The 20616-nt window shown below is 34.4% G+C and overlaps 1 long non-coding RNA gene across 1 annotated transcript; it reads right to left on the reverse strand.

The window, feature by feature from the left end:
- Positions 1 to 12570: 12570 nt before the first annotated feature.
- LOC140021266 (uncharacterized) lies at positions 12571 to 15837 on the reverse strand. Its single transcript, XR_011825126.1, has 4 exons — positions 15228 to 15837; positions 14659 to 14781; positions 13593 to 13688; positions 12571 to 13012 (listed from the first exon to the last, which is right to left on the reverse strand). It is a non-coding gene; the product is annotated as an uncharacterized lncRNA (long non-coding RNA).
- Between the last annotated feature and the right edge of the window lie 4779 nt (positions 15838 to 20616).

Below are 20616 nucleotides of genomic sequence, written 5' to 3' on the forward strand. Positions count from 1 at the left end.
CACAATAAACTCATGAAGTCTTGATCTCTATCAATAATCGGACATTTAGTCCTAACTATCTATCCCGTCAAATAGGCCAAATAGAATGTTTCTAATTATTTATATCCCATTAGGTAGGTCTGATAAACAAAAAAATTCCTAGCAATTTGTCTCGCTAGGTAGGCTAGATAAATAGAAGTGGTGGAATTAGTTCCAAAAATAATAACCAAGAAACCACAAGCTCATAGTGCAGAAGATACATGGCATTCATAATCTAGAAACAAATCATATGATAATTCATCTTCATCATAATTATTTATATGTCAAAAGCAATAAATATATTCTTACCCATGCCAAATTTCATATTAACATAAGCAGTTGAAGCTATTTTCATCCATAATATTTGAATTGAAAATGTAGCGAGTGGCAAAACCACTTACCTTACATGAACGAACCAATACCCAGCATAATTCAAGTAATCCTCGTAATTCATGTCCTCCCCACATATAAACAATCCCAAATTACTTAACTCGAGACCCATGAACCAAGAAATATAGAACTTCCCACACCTATAAGATGAGAACCTAGTTGAAAGCAGCATTGTTAGATATGATTTCCAACTGTGGTAGTGATTAGTTAAACAAATATTACTTAGCTATGTACATAAAAAAACTACAAAATTGATATAGTTGAAAACTAGACTCCTAATACTAAAGAATCCCTAGAAGACACTATTCTATGACTCGAACACAAACTGGCCTATTTTCCCACAAGTGTCAAAACATTTCCAGTACTGCAAGATGAATTTCAATCAACTTCCCAAATTTTCTAGTATCAATAGCTAAAGAATCAGAATCTAAATTTTACACCATTGGACAAGCTTATGAATCAAGTTTCAAACACAACCAAAATCACTCAATTCTGACATTTTTAGATAAAGTTATGACCAATTTTTAATCACTTAATTCTGATATTTTTACACCAAGTTATGACCAATTTTTTAAGACTGTACATGGCTGACTGTTATCGTGAAATTAATGAAATCCAAGTTTGTCTTAAATGTAATTATCGAGAATCCATTCTATTTGCGATGCCTAATCCTTAATTACAAGTTCAATACCAAGATATACAAGAGATTATCCCAATCCCAAACCATCCAACCTTAATTTTCATTTCCAACCAAGTTTTCAAATGGCAACAATAACTCAAAAACAACATGTAATAAAGCCAACTACATGAAGGACTTCAAAATTTCAGAACATATCTCATGGGCACATTCGGAGAATCAACGAATGCTTTAATTATGACCAATTCTGCAGTCACGCCTTAACCTTACAAATCTGATCATTTAAAGAAATATTCATTGTCAACTACATCAAAGCCATATGCAACTAAGCAATACACTTGAAACCCAGATATTGCTCTAACCACAAAAGTCACTTTATCCATCAAACTTTCATTAAATAAAACTATAACAACTTAAACATGAAAGGGATTACCTTAAATAGTAAACAAAGAAGATTTTCCAATATCCTCACCAGCCACTTGACTGTTATCCTCCAAAAGTCCTCTTTGATTGGAAGAAAGAAGAAGAAGAAAATAAGAAAGGATTGAAGGAAGAAGAAGGAAAGAATTAAGGAAATGGTATACTTGAAACCCAAATAATGCTCTAACCACAAAACTCACTTTATCCATCAAACTTTCATTAAACTAGTAATAGTTCACATACTTTGCACGTGATTGCATTATCTTAAAATATATTATTCTTTAAATATTAAATTTTTTTTGTGAAATTTTGATCATCAATATTATAATATAGTATTTTTATGTTATTTATTTTCTTTAGCCAATTACTTTTAAAAATTTTATTAAATGAAAATAGATAGAAAGCATTCCAATGTAGTTAACATGTCCCACAGGATTGAATTTGGAATCATGAATCAAACACTTTTGATTTATTGATTGAACTCTAACATATCAATTATTGATAATATCATGTTTTACCAAAATTATTGTATATTCATGATTCTATTGCATATAAGCCACAATCATTATAATCTTTTATAAATGAAGAATATAATTAAGGTAGAAAATTAAACATACATTTAATTTGAATTCTTTGTATTATGTTAACTCTATTTTTTGTCAATAATGGAGTATAAATGATCCACCACTTAAAGTTTTTTTTTTTTGGTTTATATATTCTGACAATTGAAATTTCATAGATAGAGATAGTTGAGATTTTCTATTTTCTTTTTATTTTATTCATATTTTTTAGCACAATTCATTACAAAGCAAAAGCAACAAGACTACTTTTTCATATGAACACAATTTTTTGGTTTTAGTGTCAGTATTTTTTATGATTATGGAATTGGAAATGATAACTGTGGCAAATTAACAATTTTAATATCAGTTTTTAGTATATTGCAGTGTTTTATTTTTTAATTGGCAGCTTTTAATCCATAACCACTATCATTATTGTCACTTATTGGAATGCACTAAATCTGTCTAATTACAATTGTCACCATTAATGAAATTTACGTAATTTTAAAGCTTTTCATTTCATAATCGCTACCATTATTTACTAATATTGCAATACAATAAATATGTGTAATCATTAGAAAAATAAGGGTGTTTTGGGCGTCACTGAAAACAATTTAGATATCATTTTTATTTTATCATTTATCATTTTAAATTTACTTTTATTATAATTCTCATTTTATCATTGGAAATGGCTTCTGACTTGATGGATAGATTTGGTTTGCTGAAACCAATACAAATGGAACATTACTATATTATTGTCAATAGCAATATTTGTTTTCCCTAGATATCAGTGATTTTGACATTGCCTTTGGTATTATTTGAATTATATTCTAGTTTATTAATTTATTTGTTATTTACTTTATGTCATTTTATGAATAGTTTTCAAATTTTTTTTAGTTTTTATTATTTTGAGGGTTGCTATTGATGATAATAATAGTTTGTATGGCTCTATTTCAGATTTTCTTTTTCCAATTTAATACCGCTATTTCCGTTATAAAGGTGTCATAATTTTTTGTATATTGAAATTTCATTGGGTACAACATGAAAAATTTTTAATTAAATATAAGTAAAAAGTGCATAATTTTCAAATTTACTTGTGATATTTAGATGAAGATATACAAATGAATAAGGGTTTTCTTCTCCTTGTATGTTTCTCTTTTTTTTTTCAGAGAGTATCTATTTTTGACATTGATTTTTTTTTACAATCTCAACCAATGACTAATGAGAAATTTTTCATGCTTCGATTAAGAAATTTTAATCTGTATAATAATCAAAGATGGAGTCCAAGGGTAGGTAAATTTTTTTAATGAGTGATTTTTAATTATAATTACCAATATTATTGAAATGTAATCAATTGGAGTGTTTTATTTCTTTTAATTAGTGTCACATTGAAATGCAATAATTCTAATTAAAAGACATGAGGGTAATTTAGGATAACAAAAACTAAGATAAAAAGGTGCTTACATTCCTTAATGCCAAGATTCATACTTTTTTATATAGTAATGCTAATAATAAAACGATAGCAACTTAAACATGAAAGGGATTACCTTAAACAGTAAACAAAGAAGACTTCTCAATATCCTCACCAGCCACTTGACTGTTAACCTCCGAAAATCCTCTTTGATTGAAAGAAAGAAGAAGAAGAAAATAAGAGAGAATCGAAAGGAGAAGAAGGAAAGAATGAAGGAAATGGTCAAGTTTGTTGAATCGTAGAATCCAGCTACCAACTTACGACCATATTTGGCAAAGGGTTTTTTTGCCTATCTTTTCGTCTACAAGTTTTTTAACAATTTTAATTATAATAATCTTAAAAAACTTTTCAAAATTTTTAAACAACACACTTCAAAATACCCAAAACACACAAAAATTTTTCTTCCTCCTTTCTGTTTCTTCCTCTCCCACCACCACCTCCGCCGTCGGCCACCATCAGCCAGCAGCTTTTCTTGCGCTAGTAGAGGTTTTCCTTTTTCCTTTTTTTTCTCCCTCTTCCTTTCCCTCTCCTCCTTTCCCCTCCCCCTCCCCTTTCCCCCACCACTTTTCTTTCCCCCCTCCTTCCCCCTCCCCCGATCACGTGACCAGAATGCCGAAGGGGGGGTGACGGGGGAGGGAGGAAGGATGAGAGGAGAGGGGAAGAGGGGAGGGGAGGGGAGGGAGAGGGAGAAGAGAAAGAAAGAGAGAAGAAAGCAAAAAAAAAAAAAAATTCTGCTACTGCCGGCGGAGGTTTCGGCACCGGTGGGCAGCGAGTGGTGAGGCGAGGGAGAAGAAGAGGAGAGGAAAGAAAAGGAAAAAGAAAGAAAGAAAAAAAAAAGTTTTACATTTTAAAAATTTTCTACAACTTCTAGAATAAGTTACAATAAAATTTTAAACAAACATCTTAAAAATTCATTTGCCAATTCTTCCAATATTTTATTTGACTATCCTCCAACACCACAACTTCCCTAAACTTCTTAATTTTACCCCAAACTTCTTAATTTTTAACTTGAGACCACAAATAGAAAAACTTGGGTATCACATAATAGCTATCATCCTCCAAATTCAGGTCCATAGACCATATTTGTAAGTTGGCATGCTGTATCCACAAGACCTTACTCTCACAAATATTAGATATCTTGATCATAACTTCCAAAAATTTACTCAAATTTAAACTTTATAATTACTAAAGAAATAATAGTCTTAATTTACTACATCTACTAAACACCTTGATCTATAATTTCTAGTGTTTGGTCATCTATCTATTTACCTCTCTCTTATCTTCTAATCGCAATTAATCTTCCTTTCTCGATCTGAAAAAAATATGGGTTGAATGATGTGCGCTCAGTAGGTAGCAATTAATTGCCTACTAGATCATGTAGCTAATATATATACAATATACTTCATAAGATTTTTAACAGCATATTACATGCATAATTATTTTGAAAACAAAAGCATATGTTGCTTTACATATAGAACTTGTGAGTGGCAATATAAACAATATAGTATATGGCACAAACATAGTCAAACTTGAAAGTCATAAACCTGCAATTCTTTTCCTTTCACGAAACAACTCATAAACAAGTACACACAATAGTTGGCTTCTGAGCACTAACTTAGAAATTAACCCCTTCTGAAAGAGTGAAAGGTCAAGCATTTTCCTTCATCTTCAATTGATCTACCCAATCACAGGTCATAAACGATCAAGCATTTTTCCTGATCTTTACTTGATCGTCATAACATGAAAGAATTATAGCCCTTACCATTCATTTCATGACATTTTAGAGCCTTTTATAACATAAACTCATTTCACACATCACGTGCCCATTCTTTACATTTGGTAAAACATGCGAGTCATTCATATTTTGTAACATAAGAAATGTAGGCAAGTAGGAATACATTATCCATTTTCATATATTAACATAAGATTTCATTTGAGAGAAATTCATACTTTAGTATTTGAAAAACATAGAGGGAAAAGAAACACCTACCTCAAACTATTTGCTTAAAGAGATCCTTAAATTTAAAGTACCTCCAACCCTATAAGCAATAACATATATCTTTCAATTAGTTCATCCATCTTATCTTTAAAGTACTTATTCCTATCTTAAATAGCCCTAGCAATCATGTCGGTTCTTCTTTAAAAAGTACTTGAAAAGTTTCCAAAAATTGAAAGTTACCCTGTTGAAGGGTTTCCCATTTTGGAAGACTTTTCCATTTGATAAACTGTCTTAGTTCAATTATCTATAAAGAAAGTTTCTAATTTGGTATAAACAGGCCCACACTTGTTCGTGCTGGATTTGAGTTTGGATTTGACTCAACAGCGAAGCACACCATGAAAAGGTCTTGTTTAACTTCATGTTAGTGTTTACAATCTACCAAAGTTAGGTTCTTAAAAAAGTCATTGAAGCCATCGGATTCAGTTAGCTAAATCCGCATCATTATAATAAAATTGGGCTTTTAGAACAAACGCTTGGGTATGCTTAATTAACTTTGGGTCATTTCTTAAGGATTAGACCTCACAAAAACTGTCCATTTCATAAAAACAGCTTGCAATAATTGATGTAGGCATTTCTTCATATTATTGTGTTTAATTAGGCTTTATCAAATTTACAACAATTCTTCATTTAAGCAAAAGGGCCATTTAGTTCAAAAACCAGTCCAACTCTAAAACTTTTACCACAACCTTGAAGATTAAAACCAAGACATCAGCCGTCTTCTTCCTTTGGGCTCAGTCCCTCATCACACCGCCGCTTCTGGGCCTCCACCACCACACTCAATCATCCTGAGCTGCTCCCGCAGGAGCCTGGCTGCTAAGCAGCGTGCTCCATCGCAGCTGGTTGCTTCGGCTAGCAGTGGGATGCCATCCAGACGTGCCATAGACGGCGCCGAGTTGCAGCCTGCGACTTTCACCCTTTCATCGATTTTTCTATTCGTTTCTAAAGCCCAATTTCCCAATGAAATCTCTTGATTCAATGGCTCCACTATTCGTATCTAAATTAACAAAGATTCTTCAATTGTATGGTCCAAGGATGTGCAGAGCTTTGGTTGTGGTTCTGATTCATCTGAGTCACAGTAGGAACTTTTCCTAAGATTTGTTTAACAATTTGAAAATACAACTTTCAGAAGCCCACTAGCAAATGGAAAACCGTGAAGATCACTTCAATGGTAGGCAATTGCTATGATTCATGAAAGAAACTCTGGGTTGAGTTTTAACCTAATTGACCGTAAATACTAGTATAGCGCATCAATTTCAAAACATTATGATTTGCAAACAAATCAGCAACTTTAGCTGACAAATTATTCTTCACAAGTTAAATAGTACCAACAACAAACAATTAAAAAATTTATACAATTTACACATAACTAATCAATACTAAATATTACAAAAATCAACGCAACCTAGGATAATACACCTCAAATTATACTATCATACACGCTACGAAATCCTTCAATTAATCCACTTTCACAACTTTCACTAGCATAAAATAAATTAGAACCAATAATCAAATCAAAATTGGACAAATCATAAATATACTGTAAACAATAAAAATACCAAAACAATGCAAAACAATTCACCACTCTACCAATAGATAAACATAACATAATCATAATCATTCAAAATAATACAAAATATGACAAATTCATACTACATTATATAAATTATATTACAAATCTTTACACATATTCCAATATAAAATACATGTACATATAATTAATAAACAAAGAGAGGAGGGTTGGGTTGGATGATCAGATAAAAGAAATGGTAAGTAGAAGATTTTGAATCCAAGACCTCCCACTTATACTAATAATGATAATAATAATAATAATAAAGAAACCTATCATACCCCAAAAACACACAAAAAAAACATACAATATGGGCTCCTTGCAACGCCGCGGGGACCAATGCCTAGTTTAATATAAAATCCCAATAGAGATAAATGAAGTATCTAAACTACTAGTAAAATAATCAATAACATTAGTCAATTAAATAGTTTTAGTTAAATGAAGTATTTAAACTAGTAGTAAAAAAATTAATAATATACAATTAGCCAATTAAATAGTTTTAGTAAGGGAAGGACCAAAAGATTCCGGTTTTCACAATAGCAATCTTGCAAGAGTGCCATGGCTCTAGAGGTGGCAAAATGGGCGGGATGGGCGGGATTTGCTTGGGTTTGTGATGGAACCGAGTCATATGGGTATGGGTCCAATCTTACCCATATGTGTTTTGGGACTAAGTTGGGCGGGATCACTTTGGGATGGGTTTAGATTGATCCCGCCCAATACCCAAATCTATTTTCTACATATTTTTTTTCCTTTAATTCATTTTTATTTTTTATATAATTTTAATATTTTTGATTTATTAAATTTTTTTTAATTTTATTAAATAAACATGCAAGTGCTTTATACTCAGGATTCCCATCAAAAATTGGATTAACAAATAAAGGAAAAAATAGATATACAGTCATATTCCAACATATATCAAGATGGCCAAGGTACTTAAGATATTGAATATTTATTCTCATCATTGTCCAAAGATGACAGGTCTAAATTGACTGAAATGTTTAAAATTCTTGTGGATAATGACTAGGAAAACTACTAGATTATATTCTCTAGTATGACTATAAAAATTGTTAAAGATAATTTTTGAATCTAAGACTCCGTTTGGATTGGCTATTTTTTCAAAAAATAAGTTTTTCAAATACAATGTTACAGTAACATACAATAACTCAAAAAACATCCCATCCATATTAGTATATCAAATATTTCAAAAAAATTTTATAGTAAAAATTTTTCATATACACTGCTATAATAAAATATTTCAAAAATATCCCCCAAAAATAGCTAAACCAAACAGAGCCCTTGTTATTTGAGCCCAATGGGTACCCAAGTATTTCCCACCCTTTCCCATTCATTAATGGGTATAGTTGGGATGTGTCCCAACTTAAACCCAATACCAAATTATAATACCCATCCCGCCCAAAGTTCCTTTAGGCATGGGTAGCCCATTGGGACTTGGGACAAATTGCCAGCTCTACATGGCTCATATGCTCGTACACCAGTAGCCGATGTTGTCCTTCATCACAGAATCCAAGCGATGGGACCAAATTTTCGTGGTTAGTCTGACCCATTGTTATCACTTCACTTCAGCACGAAATTCCTTCTCAGCATCTTAAGCCATTCTAACTTCTTGACTTCAACAATGCTGCTTTCGGAACTAATTTTGTAACTCATCTTTTATACACACAATGCCAAATGATCCCCTATCCAACTCTTCCTTAAATCGATTGGTAGCTTCTGCAAGCTCTTTGTATGGAAAAATATGCTAATTTATATCCCCCAACATCAGTATTCAAATGATATTACCCTCTTTTTCCGGTACATGAGGTAAAAGCCCAAACAAGCAGTCGTAATGAATATCAAGTTTACTAAGAAAGAGGTGCCAAGAAGGACAGGTTCCACACGTATAAAGGTGCCTCGGTCCTTTGGCTTTGATCCAGCACTCTTGCGGTATTTGATGAAAGCTTTGGAGTGAATAGTCTTATCTGCCTTCCCATTTGATAGTGGCGGCCCCTTCTTCCAGCAATTGTTTTCTCTGTAAAGGGCAACAGCGCAGAAACAATCATGCAAGCAATTTTGCACACAGACTCTTTCATTTGAAGGATGTATTTTCTCAAAGTCAGACAGTGGCCAATCTATGTCAGAGACAACCTCAAAATCATAAAGGTTTTCTGCAGAGCCCCCATCTACTTCAGCACAACTAAGAGTTGAGTTTGGTATGCAGCTGCCGTACGTGTCATCTGGATCAAGCAATACATACCTTTTTGGACACTCACAAACTGGTTTTCCATTTTTGAGGTTGCAAATGTTGTTAAATCCACAAGCTCCACTGCCCCTGTGATTTGCTCGAAGGCTGATACATATATTCTGCGGCAAATACCAAAGAACCTTCCAGTTCGGATTTCCAGTAAGAGTCCTAGGATGATAATAATGTGTGAAGACCCCATCAAAATCTATTGTTGCCCGATGATAGTTTTCTGATGCTGGTGGTATTGAAACTAGATTCAGCTGCTCTGTTTTATTGTCCTTTTTCGTTATGTACATGGCGCCTCTGCCATCAAAAGTAACTTGGCTACCAGAATACAGTGGATCTCTAGAATCAGAAGTCTTACTATTGTAGTACTCAGCATCGTCATCCACATTGGTTGACACACTCTTGGTAACAAGCACTAGATTCCCGTCATCACGAAAACGGAGATAAAATCTTCCTCTAGAGAAGCTTGTTGCTGACTTTCGAGAAGAAAGAGAATCACCAATTTTCAATTCTTGATTTGGCAGTATCGTATCAGCAGGATGTTTGAAGCTTTCCCAGAGCCAGCTATCATCATTCCCCTTAAGGATAAAATTGCCGGTATCATTCATAAAACCATGATCAATTTGAGCAGAATCAACATTAGCACTCCAAAGTTGTAAGCCTCGAGGGTCACAGTGCACAAGCCCTGTTTGAGGATCAAGCTTTACAGTCGATCCTCGTGGCACTGGATTTGTTGAATTAACAAACCAAACTACAGTCTTGTCTGGTATCTTGTGATACCATATGGAAAGCAAGAACAGATCCTTATGCTGTACTTCCTGGAACCCGAATGCAAAATCGCCAGAAGGTGAAAGCCAAGGACTAGCAGATGTTTCACCTGCAGTCAAAGTTCTGCCCAAAGGCACAATACCATTTTTTTGAGATAAAGCAGATATTGGGAAGAGAAACAAGAAGAAGATGAGTTGTATGCATAGGGATGCCATTGCAATAGATGGTTTAGTCCTGTTTACATGTTATATGCATAGAACAATAGGACGAAAGACTTTGGAGTCAACTCTTGCATAGTAGCAGTGAGATCTGCTTGTTTGCCTCAATTTCTACGATTCTATCACCATTTACGCGTATGGGACCACATCCACATATATAGTATAGGTGGAATCTAGTTACTACCATTAACGTTCTTTTCTTCTAGTCCAGTGATCAAGCTGCAATGAGTAGTTTTCATACACAACAGCGTGTAAGAAAAAATAGTAGTCTATCAATTCCGGGTAACAAGTAACCATCTAGTCCATAATTATACTGCTTCTCAAGTCATGACAAATCATTTCATTTGAAAATTTCTCAAAATCGACTTGGTAAAACACTAAAACTGATGCTTGATGGCCTGCAAGTTCCTATTATAATTTATGCGGTAAAATTTGTAGTCTAAGAAAATCAGACAACTGTTAAGAAAACTAGCAAGTAAACGGTGCTCTTATACGCAATTGCCGTTTTTGGTTAATATGTTAATTAATTTTCTACATTACCTTAAACTCTTGAAACTATTCGAGATTTGGCATTGAATACGTATTATGATAACTACACCTAAAAATTGAAAACTTGACTTTGTCAAGGGGGCCTAATATGCGTTTCCTTCAAAGACTAGAAAATATATAAATGGTCTATGATGCCCTTGGCGTTCCGCCTTTGCGTCAGCCTCATTGCTGACCAACTTAAAGTAACTAGGAGGAGGCCACCGCGCGGCTGCGCGGTGATGCGCGGTGTTATGGATAATTATGCCCAATTATATAGTTACAGTGTTAAATACAAAAGGCGGTAACCAAGCGGAATAATTTTGCAAGTGAGAATGAGAATTAGCTGTAGACTGTGCATATAAGCTAACTATGGACAAGATTAAACGTAAATATTTGTTTGAAAAGGTTGCTTGGCACATTTCTTGTATATTTGAGCATTCAAATTAAGGTGGATGATCTCAATCGACATGAAAGTAAAATTTAGAATAATTCGATAAAAGAAAAGAAGATGAACAACATAAGAATACATGTAATCTACGTAAATTATTCAAGTTGACACTAAAGTTTGACCATGCCCAAGATTTAACGGCACCGACAAATACTACATATGAAATAGCATGTAGCAAATTGTTCAAGTTACAGCTTTAAATCTTGTCCTCAAACATAATTTAAGAAATGTAATTCTAGTGGACTACATTGAGTGATCATGGGAGGCTTTGATTGGGAAAGAATCTGGAAATAACCGTATCAGGAGTTTTCAAATGAAACAGCCAAAAGGAAAATGTCAAAAAATGTCAAAATCATTACCAACTAACTAAAACAATTTAAGAGAAACAGCCAACCCACACCCTTTTACTCTGAATTTCTTGATTGTGAAGAATTGCTGGCAATATCAAAAGGAAAATAAAACTTTCCAAGAATATGAAAAAATAAGTTAAACTATTTCACCTAACGAAATAATCATAAGTGCAAGGGTAAACCATATAAAAAGAATGCTCCTTGTGAGCTACGAATTCAACAAACATTTTTGGGAGAAAACACATGAAATGGTTAAAAAGAAAAAACCTGCCATCAGTTGCTGTTCATTCTTCTATCATATAGTCGCCATTAAAAGAAGATATAAACAGGTTTTAGAAGACCCAGAAAAGGGGAAAAAAAAAGAAGTGGAAAAAAATGACTAAAAAATAATCACATGGTGGGTAAAATGAACCTTTGAGGTTAATGTTTTTAGTAAAACATCTGGAACCATAGGGAAACGTGAGAACCTCCATTAAAATCACCATTACTTCCTCTTGAATTTTCATCATCTTTTTCACATTAATAAAAACGCAGCCATTGGTTGGGATTTTTTGCTTCAGTTCAAAATTTGTTTTTCCTTCTTTTTTCCAAAGCTTCTCTAGCCTTTTGTGTTTTTTCCCCTTCTTTTTTAATTTCATATTTTTTTCCTTCTCTAGCCATTTTTTTTTCTTTCTCAAGGGTCTTGGCCAAATTTCATCTAACCATCAAGTACAAAACCTTGCCATACATCACCAAAAGATCAGGGACAAATATTAAAATTATCAACTTTTAAAAGTTTTGTAGAAAGAGATTGTTTTCGAAGTTTCTAATCTCCTTCTCAATGGTTCACATGAACCAAAACCATGTGAGAAGGAAAAGAGAACACAAGAATGGAATGGCAGTACGTGTGTGGAAATCAACTGCTAAGCATCATCAGCTAATCAAAGACACGGAGCACTAATAGTCTAGAGATTAGTAGAAAAACCCCTCAATCAAGTCCTTTAGCGGGGGATTCATTCCATTAGGGATATACAAGAGGTTATTAACAATCTGTGAAAAGTGCAAATCTCCAACTACAAACGACTATAGAAACCAGTAAATGAACAAGACACAAAAAGAATAACAAGCATTCCTGTTCTTTACAGGACATTTGTACGTGAGAAGGCAGTGGGAATACATTATCATACTTGTAAACCCAACTACCGACATGTCAGCAACTGTGGTATGATAGGTTGAACCTAATTATACTGAAAAAAAGATGTAAATACAAAGGGCCAAGTACTTCTGTAAGTATGCAGAAGTGAATCCTCAAGTCTAGCATACTTTCAGCATCAATCATACAACTACCTAAACAGCACTCTGGTGTGGTAAAAATAGGAATCCCAGTAGAGCAGCGAAGTTCATTGTTATCATCCTAAAAGTAAAAGCAGGTTAAGAGAACATGACAGACCAAAATTAGAACGCAAAGCTATAAAATAAAACAACAATCACCGGCAACAAAAACGAACCCATTAGAAGGTGTGTACCATATTGCTCAATAGGAGATCCTCACAATCCAACAAAATTGGAGGGTTATTTCTAACAAAGAAAAGGTAACAAGCATGTGCTATAACAAAAAGAAAGACTACTCCTTACTTTATTGTTTGGCATTTTTTTGGTCTAGAGAAAAAAATTGTCTTATTTAATCTTTCTTATGTGCCTTACTGAAAGGCATTTCTAGGTGTGCACAAAACCACCTCAGTGGACCATGATCAGACATTTTGGAAATTCTTCAACAACCACACAACAAAAATAACCTTTTTCAAGTTCTGTCTCTCTGGTGATAACAGGATGATATACAAGATGAAAAAGCTACAGTCAATTTAGTGAGACAGAGATCTTATAGAGAGGAATATAAAACAACATCCAGATGTCAGTGTGCTGGAATAGTAGTTCTTCTACCAAGTAAGGATCCACCTTAATGTAAAAATATTGCGAAAACTGCAGGGCATTACCTTAACAACCTGACCAACACTAAAATCACCAATCTTCACAATCCCAGTAGCAGCTACCAAGAGTTTATCAGCTGTAATATCACCATGCACTACATTCTGTGAAATTGGAAAGAAATTAGTGTAAAACATTAGAACATTTTAATGTTAAGTAAACGATATAGAAAGACAAAAGCTTAGGTTAAGTTGAATACGTAAGACAGCATAGGAGAAAACAAATGGTCATTTTCTTCATCAAATTATAGGCACATAAGTAGGTGAAAAAATTTACAAGAGCACTCAAGTTTTGATACTTCAATCTTACCAGAGTCTCAGATGAAGGTAAGAATACCATAAACTATCTACAACAGAACAACATCATGGAAAAAAAATTTCCTAAATGATTCAACTTGCAAAATTATTTTAGGTAATCTATAAGCTTAAGTAGCAGTCCGTCAAGGGGGAAGAGCTTATATTGCCTTATAGGCAATGCAATAACTAAGGAGAATACAGACTGTAAAACCATGTAAAACCCACAATTGGCAAGGGTAGTCTTAACACAAGCTAGGATACAACCGAATAATAAGAAATTTTTGTGATTACGTCTCTAACAGACCTTATTCGGGAAGCAACAATATGCATTGGCAAGTAGAAGACAAAAATGGAAATCCTATCCCTTACAATGCTTGGTAGTGAACAAAAATGAAATATGATCATCAACTATCACTAAGAAGCTCTATTTTGGATGACTTTGAGCTCAAAACTACCACAAAGAAGATTAACATCTACTTCATGCACAATGGATTAGTAGTCAAAGGTATTTCAAAGCATGTCAGAAAAAAAGATTCGATTTTAGTGAAGAAGCCTTGGGCTGGAAAAAATAAAAAGCCACAGATAAGCAGCAAGGATTAGTTTTTCATCAAGAAATTTGTGCAACTACAAGTATCACAGCAAAACTTTTAAAAAAATGGAAAAGTTATTTCTATGCAAGGGAAGAATAACATTGAAATGGGTTGGACCAGTTAGTTAGTTTAGAGTAAAGAAAGTGAACATATAAGATCAATAAAAAAATGAAAAGTCATTCTCTTACATTTTCATGAGATACATCAACCCATAAAATATATCTCGAAAATACTTCCGTAATGTACTTTCTCTAAGACTATCAGGCGAGCCAGCAAGTTTAAAGGGCCATTGCCTTCCACATACTCCGAAACTGAACAAGAAATATATAGAAGTTGTCAACCAAACTACCCGCATAATAAACATAAACATTCAGACAGAAATTCATAAAGGCAAAGAAAGATGAAGAGCAAGTGCTTTATTTCAAGAACATTGATATACTCTTTCTAGTTTCTTCCTTTCATTTTGTTCATTTTAAAAGGAGAGGGTTGGAAATGCGGAAGGGGTGAGAATACCCATTTTTAGAAAATAACCTTATGGAACCTAACTTCAAAAGGGAAAAACAAAATTTACAAAATTACATGGGGATGGCAGAGGAAATTTCCAAATTATGTACTTTCTGCATCACAACATCACAAAAGGGCAAAAAAATTAGACAACTAAACTGCATTGCCACAGCTGCACAGAAGGAAAAGCAGGAGAACAAGTGACCTTGGTAGAATTGTACGAACAAAGAGTGAGGAATCAAAGAAAACTTACAAAATCTAATTAAGGTGCTGGAGGAAATTTCTAATATTTCACCTGCAAGATCAGAAATTTATGCATATTAGATAAATAAAAAAAAAATTTCAAAAAAAGAGAGCTAGAGCTGGAGAAGAGAGAAGCTACTGAGAGGAGGAGAAGAAAGAGAGGGACGGCAGAAGTCGAGAGAGGATAGTAAAATTTTGTAACCCTAGACATTTTGTAACAAAAAATCGAAGAGAGATTGGTGTGATTTGACATGGGCCGCTGTTTGCAAGAGTTGCTCACCTGCTCTCTGACAACATAGGAAGAAGCAACAAAGAGAAATAGAAGAGAAGAATTGAAGGTGAAATAAGGGCGACTAAACTTGCCAAAAATTAAGTACAAAGGAAGTCGGAGAAGCAACCATTTTCATCAATACCATCACATTGAACTGTAAAACGAGGAATAATCTCGGAGAAGCAAAGTACAGTGCAGTCAAACAGGACTAAGGAAAGACGGGGCTTCGAAGTGGGAAGACGTGTACGGAGTGGGAGCAGCCTCAGGATGTGGAGGAAACACAGCAGCAGAGAGGAGAGGGAAAATGAGTGCAGAAAGAGCTAAAACTTGGAGTGGAAAGAAGAGTGCAGAAGGAGGAAAAACTTCGAGTGGGTGGAGCCGGTATAGCAGAGACTGACGAACTGGCAGAAAGGTTGCTGACGAGCTCAACCAACCACCTGCAGAGCAAAGGAAAACACTGCCAATGAAAGAGACAGAAGCTGGACCACGGCGGGAGGAAGGATCAGGTGCAATGAGAACAGTTGGAAACCAATCAATTCGCGCCACGTCACCATCAAACCAATCCCATGTTGCCACGCGGAGGACGACCACATCCAACGTGGATCCCGGGCGTTCACCCTTAGTCTATATGGTTAATAAACTAGTACGTTGACTTTGTAACATTAAAATGACAAACAGAACCAATTAGTGGCATCGGCAGAGTATATCTTATGGAGTATTAACATTCTGCAAAGGAATATGCTTAAAAGGGGTGAGTCCAACTGTAAAATGTACACTTTTTTAATATCTAAATAAAACTCAAGAAAAATAAATAGATTTTTACATAAAAGTATGAAAATTTTTGTTGAATTGGGTTGAAAAGATTAATTATTTTTATTTGGATTGTCAGAGCATAAATATTTGAATAATATTCATGTGGTCCTTATTTGTGATTAAGATATTAAGATGGGTCCATGATGTTTGCATTATTGAGTGCATTGTTGTTAATGTAGGCCCTGTTGATTATTGAATGATTGATATATCCATTTTTTTTATCAGAACAAGGTAGCACGCTTATAACTTTAAGGTGCTGCCATGAAGAGTTGATTTCATACACTCCCCATCCACATTATGAGGGTGGAGATGTATGTGTCATTAGCTATGTTGAAAGCATAAGTTTAAGCATTTTTGAAGTAGATAAATTGATTGAAAATGCTGGAGTAGTTGTACACAACATAAACGTTCTAAATCAGAACTACAAGTAGCTATTTCTATATTTACAGAATTGCATGCTATCATTGACAAGATCCAAAAGCATGTTGTTTCTATATTTACAAATTCAGTCAAATTTCTATCCCATGAAAAAAAAAAGAACCATAGTCAGCAGCCCCTACTCACTCCAAACTTGGTACCAACTTTGCCTCTCTTGCATGTCCCCTTGTTTTCCCAGTAACAGATATCATAAGTAGCATAGCTAACATCAGGATAATACAAATCATAATTTTTTCTCTTCTTCGACTTTTTTGAATTGTTTCCTCTGTCCGATTTATCCTTTCTCTTGCACAGATTGGTTCATCAAGCCATTCAAAATATTTGCACCTATCCAGTCTCTACAAATACAACCACATTCTTATAGCATCAGCAAAGTGAATTTTCTGTACTTTACTTACAAAAAATTGCTTTACGACCATCTTGGACAACTATCTTCTTCTAGGATTATCATCCCGCCAACAAGTCATCAATTTTGGTCTTAATCCACATTTGCAAACACGGCTGCTGCTATTGGACGAAATTGAGGATTCTAAGCTTCGCGACCTCATTTTAGGGCAAGTATCAGCTGAAGATGAAGTTTTGTTGCTTGAGCCAACCGATTACTCCATTAACTCTACTCCATTTCTTCGTAGATTGTAGATCTGGAAGCTAGGGTTTGAAATTGAAAATTGGAAATCAGTGTGAAAAGGGGAAATTTGGAAAGGAAAGCAATGAAAGAAAGTGAGAGTAAAATACTGCATTTTGTTTTGTTGGTTTTGACCAACAATTTACTTTTTGTTTGTGAGCCTTCTTCGTCCAAATTGAGCAATTTACCGTTTTTGGACTAAATGTGGCCAAAATTTGTTAATTCATGTATTAAATATGTTGCGTCGAAAAGTTTGGGGACCAAATGTATCCCTAACTCAAAGTTTAGAACGAAAAGTGAATTTTTTCCACAAATCAAAGTTGTTGGATTAACCTTAACATCCTACAATCACGAAGAGAATTCTTCAGTCTCACCATAAAATGCATACTAAAGCCAAAAAGTACTAATATATGAGAGTGAATCCTAATCTCTCCATTTCCCTCAATACACCCGTAGATGTGTGACACATATCATGTGAGGAAGGGCCAGGATCATTTTGAGTTAATCACATCTAGTAATCTTGGTTATTTGATGTTAAATAGCTGAAAATTAACACTGTTACTACTCCTATTTTCTTGCTTTGCTAGCCATCCGAAAACATGGAAATCCAAATTTTCAATATGCTACCAAAATTAAAAATTAGAGGACCTCAACTAAATTATTCAAGTGCACAAAGCAGAATCACAAGAAGAGTATCCAAGTGCAAAAACCAGAATACGAATAAAGACAAGAAGAAGAAGATTTTTGGCCCATTTTGCAAAATAATAAGTTTGTAATTTTATTTTTCTAGTTTTTTCTATATGTAATAAGTGTAATTGAGTCGGATAAAGAACATATCGTATTGCATGCACTTGTGATTGGTGAACTGAAGTACGGGATAGAAAATTTGAGATTGTTTTCAGCTCAAATTTGATACAAGGAAATCTACTTCGGGGTACTTGATTACTGTTGCAGGGGGAGCAGTTTCTTGGCAATCGAGGTTGCAAAAATGTGTTGCACTGTCAATCACTGAAGCCGAATTATTGCAGCTACTGAAGCATGCAAGGAGTTGCTGTGGCTGAAAAAGTTTCTAAGGGAACTTGGTTGCTCTCAAGAGAGGTATAAATTGCTTTATGACAGTCAAAGTGCAATTCATCTTGGAAAGCATCCAACTTTTCATTCCAAATCTAAACATATTGATGTGAGATATCATTGGTTACGTGATGTGTTGGAAGAGAAGTTGATTAAACATGAAAAGGTACATACGAATGACAATGGTGCTGATATGTTGACCAAGTCATTGCCAAGATGGACGTTTGAAGTATGTTGCTCACTTGCCGGGAGAGAAAGTTCCTCCACATAGTCGAGAGGGGGGAGATTTGTTGGATTTTTTGGGCTCCCAACTTCTGTGGAAAAGTCCAAAAATTAATGGGTAATTGTCTAAACCCATTAAGGAGTTGCCTTACCTATTTATAGGTCAAATTAGGTTTATTGTTAAGGTAGAAAAGTGAAAAACGCAGAAAAAATTCTGGAGCAAAATTTCAGCAAGTGTCTGGTTTGAGCAGTTGCGGTAATTCGCCTGACTTACATAGTAAACGATGTCTGATTGGCCTGAAATGTTAACTGAAGTTAGAGAACATCCAGTTCTATGTTCTGAACGGCGAAGATAGGATTCCAACGGTTCAATTTTTATTTATAAATTTCGGAGTGCTGCTGTTTCTGGTGAAGTTTTTCACAGCTTTTGTTCTTTATTTGGGATTTGGTGACTTTGTTGATTGTTTAAAGCCATATCTCAATTGTGTACTTGCTGAAAGTTGTACTCTACTTGTAATTGGTGGTAATGGAGTAATTTGCGGTGGGCTTAAGAGCCTCGTGGTTTTTCCTCTTCACATTGGAGAGGTTTTCCACGTAAAATTCCTGTGTCTTCTTGTGGTTGATTTTTTTTGTGTTTGTGGGCTGATTTATCTTCCATTAGTTGCTGGATTTTGTCTTGTATTATGCTCCTAATCTGTTCTAACAAATTGGGGAGGTTTTCACTACGTGTTGTGGTTATTCGAAACCCGATACCTCCCAACAGTTCGTAGATTCATTAAAGCAAGTAAGTTTTCTTATGAACTCTTTTTTTAATCTTTTTAAACAACCGAATTACGAAATTCTGTTGTTCAAGTATGGTCGAAAGGAGAAATAGAGGATGCTGGGTTGGAGAAGAAGAAAGGGAGGCGTTGGATTTGAAGAGGGTTTAGGAGGAAGTAAGGTTGTAATATTTGCTTATGAGGATTGGGTCACTTTGTAACATATGAAATTATAATATACTTTTTTCAATATTCACAAACCAGTAGTACATGCGGTGCCTATAATATGAGTGGGACTCTTAGTTAAGCGGTATTGTCATTTGAACACTATGCATTTATAACCCAATTTTGAAAGTAATAAGGATAGCTGTATGTTTGAATTGAAATGCTTCTCTTGTGACTCTTTCTTTTTCAAGGTTGAGCTTGTTCAATTGAATTATTACATGATGACCAGCGCCTTCACGAGCGACTAGGTGAGTTCTACTGTCTAAATAAAAATTAAATTAAATTAAATATACTCGATCGAGAGTAGAAGTCAATCCATGAATTTTCTAGCCAGTTACTTCAGGAGGAAGTTTGCCTATTGTATTCTTCTCGTTTGGGTCATAACAAGAAGTTTGTATGCATCTGGATTAAAACCTTCTTGAGTTCAAGTGGTTGGTAATGAATTATATTCCAGTACATAATAAGGATAGCTGTATGTTTGAATTGAAATGCTTCTCTTGTGACCCTTTCTTTTTCAAGGTTGAGCTTGTTCAATTGAATTATTACATGATGACCAGCGCCTTCACGAGCAACTAGGTCAGTTCTACTGTCTAAATAAAAATTAAATTAAATTAAACATACTCGATCGAGAGTAGAAGTCAATCCATGAATTTTCTAGCCAGTTACTTCAGGAGAAAGTTTGCCTAATGTATTCTTCTCGTTTGGGTCATAACAAGTCTTAACAAGAAGTTTGTATGCATTTGGATTAAAACCTTCTTGAGTTCAAGTGGTTGGTAATGAATTATATTCCAGTACAGGCTCTTCTTTTGGGCAAACGAATCCCTCAATGACAACTTTATCATTCTTGATTACCTCCATTTTGGTGAGTGCAATATTTAATCCTTTAAATGTGTCACAACCAACAAAAAAAGATTGACCTTCCTTTTTTTAATTTGGAAAATTACACAAAATAGGTGCTTTAGATTTTGAATTTCTT

Source organism: Coffea arabica, chromosome 1e (genome assembly GCF_036785885.1).
Source record: "Coffea arabica cultivar ET-39 chromosome 1e, Coffea Arabica ET-39 HiFi, whole genome shotgun sequence".
Taxonomy (NCBI): Eukaryota; Viridiplantae; Streptophyta; class Magnoliopsida; order Gentianales; family Rubiaceae; genus Coffea; species Coffea arabica.